The sequence below is a fragment of the Uloborus diversus genome, chromosome 9, assembly GCF_026930045.1.
Source record: "Uloborus diversus isolate 005 chromosome 9, Udiv.v.3.1, whole genome shotgun sequence".
Lineage (NCBI taxonomy): Eukaryota > Metazoa > Arthropoda > Arachnida > Araneae > Uloboridae > Uloborus > Uloborus diversus.
The window spans coordinates 130,668,770-130,676,430 of record NC_072739.1 but is presented as its reverse complement, the minus strand read 5'-3'; positions in this window follow the sequence as shown (position 1 = coordinate 130,676,430).

Below are 7,661 nucleotides of genomic sequence, written 5' to 3'. Positions count from 1 at the left end.
AGCTTTTAACATATTTAATTTTGTTGTTATCTTCAAAAGATGACAATTAGTTTTTAAGAAGCTATGAATATTGACTGTTTAAAGTATCTGAAATGTATTTTATAATCTTTTAGCCTTGAGAGAACATAGCTAACATATATTTGCTTTTATAGTACTTAACATGCATATGTAAGAACTTCTTGACCTTGAAAACGACTAGAATGTCAACCATTACTCATTAAGTCCTAATACTATATTAAAAGTCCTTATGTATTAGCACATGGTAACATATTTTCATTCATTAGTATCAGCATGTATTTGTTATTATTAATATTCACATTTCCATGAATTGAAGCTTTTCTCATATCTCTGATCTCTTAATTCTGTTTTGCAGAAACATGACCAACATATGCTTGTTTTTTGTTTTTATATTTTCTTCTAATCGTAATTTTTTTTTCTTCTTTAAGCTTGACATATTTATTGATTGATGTTTTTCAGGAATCTCATTTCTTCAATATATTTTGTTTAGTAATTCATCAAGTTTTATGTTTATCAAAACATCAATTAGTGTAGTTTTAGTGAAATTTTAATCACCTTTCACTTCTCTGCATATTCACAATCGTTCACCTTTCTGCATTTAAACTTTAAAATTATCTGACCAAAGATTTTCCTCGACCTTTTATCTCATTGCCTTTTTTATTTGTTACTTGTTTAAATATAGGGATCATTATGACAAAAGAGTACTTGTATTCCAAACAGAGTTTGATGTTTGTGATTAACAGCTTACGTTGAACCTTAAGTTTGAATAATGCAGAAATAAGAGTGTACTTTAAGTTCCTAGGTTTCAATGGATCTTCTTAATTTTACAGATGTTTTATGCCATTTAAAAAATTTTGATCTCTCTGCTAAACATCTACATTGAGGTTGAGTATTTTGAATGAGTTATTGTTTTTATGTTTTGTATGACCTGAATCGGCGATTCTCAACCGGTGGTCCGCAGTAAAACTTTGCTGGTCCTCGGAGGTTTTTGCTTATTCACAATTTAAAATACATCATAAATAAATAAATAGATATTTACTCAAATTAAATAAATAAGCAAATAAATAAATAAAAATAATAATACTAATATCCTATATATGTTTTTTTTGCATGAAATTAGTGATTAATTTTCACAATTATTTGATTTTTCTCAAATGCTTATTGATAGTTATTAAATTTATTAGCTATTTACAACCTTTGCATTAAAATAGTTTGTGACAGATTGTTAATACCTAGTAAAGTTTTATTTATTTATACATTTATTTGTAATTATTTAATTTATTTACTTATTTTGCATTTAAAAAATTAAAAAAAAAACTTTAGTGGACCTCTAATATTTCCCACAACAGTCCGCTGGAAAAAGTTTACCTTATTTATTTATTTTTTATTTTTTACCGAAAAACAAAAAGAAAAGAAGAAAATGGGGGGGGGGGGGACTTCTCCTGGTCCAAATTTTAAAAAAAAATTTTTGACTCTCTGCAACTCAAATTGTTTTAAACAATAACTAAGGAAGAAAAAACCCGACTGGTCCATGAAATTTTATCAAAGCGTTTTGCCGGTCTGCTGTCAAAAAAGGTTGAGAAACGCTGATTTGAATCATTTTGAAATGTAGAGTTTATTTCATTTTCATTTGAAACTTGGGTTTGATCACAATTCTCTGTTGTTTCAAAGATATGAAACATTTCATAGTGCTAAAGAAAGCGTCTTATTGTTATTTAAAAGCACAAACTCTATTGTGATAATTTTGCAAATATACATAATTACCCTTTGCATTTGATTACCTTTATAGTATAATAAGCAATCAGGACCTGAATTACAACATCTATAAAAATAAAAATGCATTGTTCCATTCAAATTAATTTCAATTTAATTGTAATGCGCCTTAGCTTAAATTCTTATAGTAACACACTGACACATCTCAAAAACTAAGGTTATTATTATTTTTTTTCGTTTGTGGCTGTCTTACATTTTAATAAAACGAATAAAAATGCACTAGGACATGATCAACAACTCAAAATTGACAATTTTTGACTTGCGGCGGTGTTGTATTAGGCGTGCAAAATATGCAGATTATTGCACATGTTCTCAGGCATCACTATTTGCTAGATCATTCAGTTGCTTCTGATTTTTTAAAACTTTTGATTAATTTTGGAAAGTTTTATTTTAGTTTCAACATTTTTTCTAAACATTGTTGCTTCAGAGCAGCAGTAAGACACCTAATTCAAGGAATAACAATGAGATATCCTACTGTTGCTTCTGAGGCGACGATATGTTGCAAACCCTATTCTCTTATATTTACGATTATTTTTCAGATGCATATAATATCCATATGACGTTTTGAACCCATGCTAACTGTTTCTCTGATTGATCAGCATTTTTATTTTGTAGATATGTTTATTATTTTTTTTTAAATTTCATTCAGAATTTTATTGATCTTATAGGGACGTGTAAATGAAATACAGTAAAAGACTAGTTTAACATTATTTGTTTTTGTGGGACTGGCTATTTAGAAAATAAATCAAGAAATGTAAATATTAAAATTGAGGCCATCCAAAAACTTTTTAACACTTATTTAGAAATGCTTCATGTGTAAAAATGTTAAATAAATTAATAGACTTAAGTACAGCACAGTTGACTAAGATTAACTATGTGTTATAGTGTTTATTATTTACTAATACTTAGCAGCAAATATGTTTTTTAAAAAAAAATCCTTAAAATTGGCAGATCTTTCTTGTTCAAAACCTCATAATTTATTAATTAGCTAGCCCTTAACTTAAATAATAATATAGTATTATGTTCTTTCTTGTGTAAAAATGCTCAACTAGAGTAAGCTCTCCCAAAGAACTCCTATTGCTAGAAAGTCCTAGCTGGGCCTTTTAGAAATCTTATAGTTTGACTTGTCACTGCCATTTTGTGCCCAAATAAGAAAATCTGTGTTGGCAATTTTTTAAGTATTAATAATGGGTTCGTTTCTAAAATTTTAAAAGTATTTCTTTTTCTAAAAGAGCACACTGCTTAAAAACATAGGATCTGACCATTTTTTAAATAATTTGACTAAGTTTCATATGAAAAAAATATATAATTTTAATCGGTGTGATTTCATTGTTTACGCTTCTACCGATGACATCACAAGTGATGAAATGCCATTCACTGATGCCACTCGCAGAGTACAAAACTTAATTTGCTTCTTTATTCATATGTACTGGCAAAAATATGTTTGATAGCAAGCGTAGAGCACAATATTTAATTTGCTTCTTGATTATCATAACGTGGAAACATGGTAGACCGATGCACCAAACAAAATACATCATTTGTGAGGTCATAAAAACCTTGCCTTGTGTTAAAAATCGGACATTTAAAAAAATTAATCAAAAATTAAGAGTTGGGAAAATGAAAGTTTTTCTTGCTCCATGTATTTTTTTTTCTCTTCTATCAATTTCAGTGACTAAAAGTAGTACTTTTGACTGAAAGAAACAACCTTATTGATATAATTACAGGTTACAGTTAAAAAGGATTTTATTACAAGATCACAATTTAAATTATAAAATTATTTCTGAAAACACGAAAAAATAAATAAATAAATAAAAACCTAGAATGTTTCCATGCCTTTTTAATTTGTTACATTCTCTACAAAATAGGTCAAATTTTATGTACATACCAAAATTGGTTGTTAATTTTTCATCTTTTAAAAATATTTTCACCTGTACTTTGAAACTCTGGGACATTTTTGATAAATTTTGTTATTTTCTAAAATCCTACAAAAATTTCAAACTCATTATTTCAGTTAAAAATTGCCAAAATTCAGTGCCCAGGTGTTATGTATTTTTATTCAGGCACAGAAAATAAATACGTGTGGACCATGCAATCAATATTCTTGTACTTTTTTTTATAAAATCATGACATTTTAAACTAAAAATCGACTCAAAGCATGTTCTCTTGTTTGCAATTGCTTAAAATTACTTTCTTATACATTTTGTAAATGTAAATGCTTTTGCCCCTTGACTGTTTACATTAAGGGCAAAGAAATGTGTACTGAATGTTTTTGTATTATTTATGTTGCTATTTGGAGTTATTTTGTGCCATTTTTGTTAGATGGAGCAATTGTGATGTGTGCTGGCCATGCATCATTTTTTTGCCACTTATTTAGATTGACTATTTAAATGAAGAGATGATCTTGTGTTTTGTATAAAAAACAAATTAAAAAAGGAAATATACTTATTGTGTTTTGGTGATCTGGAAAAGAAAGTCATTTACAAATTAGAAAATGTTGAGGATTGTGTATAAAAATATTCATGCCAAAAAGGAAGGTGTTTTTTTGGGGGGGGGGGGGATGAATAGCCTTTGTGCACGCTGTGAGCATGAAAATATAAAGGAGTTGAAATATACATACTGTCTGACCATGGATTGTATGGAAAGACAAACATACGTTTTACAGCCGGAAATGGACGAATCTATGATTTTTTACAGATATCAGCTTTTGCAGAAGCAGAGAATCATTCAAATGAGCAGAATATGCTCATCAGATTTTTACTTTTCCCCCTTATTCACATAGATTCTTCTTATCTGGATGTTTGAAAATTCCATGCAATCCGTGGTTGGACTATATACTGCTATGGGAAGAAAAAGTGCAGTATCTGCAGAAATGAGTTTCTTCAGGTATTTGAAGAAACAAGTTTTGGATTCCATGCTAACAGCAAAGAAATGTTGGAATTTGATGTCTATTTCGTACTTTATTTTCAGCGGAAACAAAATAAGCATGCTTGTACTATAAAGCTAAAGTACAGTAGAAAACAAAAATTAAAAAATTGCAGATACTGCCTTTTACCTTCCTATAGCAGATCGGACACAATTTCAGGACATGAATTACGAAGTTAAGCCAAATTCAATAATAGCTACATTATTTAAAAACCAAATGATGTAATTTGTTGAGATACCTAATTTTGCTGGAAAACAGTGGCAAAACAACTCGAAATTATATTCTGACTGCTGCACTTTGTGAAAATCTAGCAAATTTTCCATTATTTTCTTGCATTATGTTAATTCACTAATTATCATACAATAAGGAACAGTTACTATTCTTGCTCTATGATAACTAGTTATCCACATTTACCAGGAAGTTTAGGGCTGCTAAAATACGCTAACAAGAAGTTAGCAGCGTATCTGGTAATCATTTATCCACAAATTACGATTCTTTCTCTTTTTCAAAAAATTGCTGAAATCCTTTTTTAAGTGTGCTATGAATTTTACTTACGAGGAATGTGATGTATAGAAATTGATGACTATTTTGTAATGACTTCTTTTGCCAGATCGTCTCCTCAAATGCAAGTTGCAGTTTTCCAGTCTCTTCTTAGAGTCGCTGTGTATGTATACCTTGTGTATAGTTTCACGCTTCTAGTCAGTGGAAAGAAGCCTTGTGCAAAAAGAACACAATAAAAACATTTCTCTGTGTCATTTTTGGCTTTTATTATTTGAAATCAGTAACATTTGAGAAAACTTTGATTTACTGGGATTCTGGTAAAGGTTTGCACTTTGGAAGAAGGAGAGAAGTTCAGATGAATTGTTGATGACTTGATGAAAATTGCACCTAACATGGTACATATTACCATCAATCAATAGGTTTTAAATTTTAATGAGAGCTCAGCTTTTCATTTTCTTTTTTATGTGAATATTTCTGTGCTTGTTTTGCCAAAAGTTGATATGGCAAACATGATATGTAGAGTTATCAACTTTCAGTGAAGAATAATATGGAAGTTTTTTTATCATATCATGTTTGGTAGTTCATATTTTTATTTTCACATAACTTTATCTTTAGGCATTTCTAATTCTGGCATAGAAAATTCCACTCTAGACACATATCATAATTGGTTTAAGTAAAAAAAAGGTCAAATTCAACGTATCAACTTTTGGCAAAAACCCAGATTTATGTACAATAGAACGTTTATCCTACTCGCTTTTATCCTCATCTCCAGATTATCCGTATTAAATTTGTGGAGTTAAAAAAAATTGTATTCACTTAAATAGTTAAACTATGATAGCAAGAAAAGAACTAGTAAATGTGCCAAATATTCGCTCTTGATTAAATATACAACTCCTGCATAGAACAATATGGCATATTAGGTGTGTCCCTCCCCCGACACCACTGCAGCTGAAATGTAAGTGTGGTCAAGTACGCTTTGTTTCTTTTTTCTGGGGATATCTTTTGCTCAATTTCATTGAAAAAGATTTTTGTCAGATTACGATTTTAGAAAATAATTCCAAAAAAGCTTTAGTTTTTCAATAAAACATTCTACGCCTCCAAAGTATTTTCGTTTAAAATGGTGCTACTATTTCCAGTCAGGGCCGATCCTAGCAGGTGTGCAGCGTGCGCACCGCACAGGGGCGGCCAAAGTAAGGGGCGGCCGCAGGCCGCATCATATAGTTCGTTCAATGAAGCAAAACTTATAAAAAGTCGAAAAAATATGCTGAACTTTAAATGTTCAATTGTCAAAGTTAGTGCCGATTTCCTGACAGCATAGCATAGGTTAAGAAAAATAGAATGTTAGGGCGCATTGTGTTGCTCCATTGTCCATTAATTTTATCTACTTTCTTTTCACAACTGCTTCATTTCGCTTCAAAATTTGGGACAGAACAGGTAATCAGGCATGGATACAGGGGAGGGTCAATGAAAGAAATGGCACCCTACTGAATCATGAAAAGGTGCTTCTAAAAGGAGCACCGAGGGCAGCTAATAATGATTACCCCCTAGCTTTTATATAGACTCTAAACAATGAAGACATATTTCATAAAATAATAATAATAATAATAAAAATATGCTAATCAGATTATTTTGCACTTCAAACAACAAATTTTGCGACCAACAATCGGGGATGCGTGGAGAGACAATGGAAAATTGTGACTCCCTTGAGAGCCAAACATATATGAATAATGAACTAAAATTTTGTAATTTTTTCCCTTTGCAGCAATTTTTTCTAATTAAAATCACAAATGAACTGCCCAGTTTCAGATTAGGTAGGAGGACAGGGCCCTTGCCTAGGGTAGCAAATTTAAGTGTAGCTCCAAAACAAAGATCCAAAAGGATGCCATGACCTCCTTGACGAGACAAAAGAAGGCTTAAAAAAGCGTTTTTAGGACTTTAATTTCAGAAAACTTTCGATAGGAGACGACTGAATCTCCCTCCCTCCAGCAATGTCGACAAAGATAACCTAAAATTGCGTATTTAAAACTTCAGTTTCGGATAATTTTAGGGAACAGTGCCAATTCTCCCTAAGCAAAGCTACGGTCCCAAAAAATAGCTTCAAATTGACTTCAATTTTGAAAGAATTTTATTAAAGAACTCCAACAACTCTGTCTCCTATAATCTCGAAAAAGCTCCTAAAATTGCGACTTTTAATTTCAATTTTGAAAATTTCTCCATGGACCGTGAATATACACAACTCTTTATCCTTGCAACCAAGCACAACCAAAGATTAATTAAAACTATTTTTCATACGCCAATTTCAAAAATTTTCTGGGGGTGATCCTCCCTACTTTTCTCTCTCCTCCGTCCTTCATCTGATGTCGCCGAAGACAGACGTTGAAATGCGTTTTTACGATTAGTATAAATTTCGGTATCTACTTTCTTCAAAGATATAAATTTTACAAGG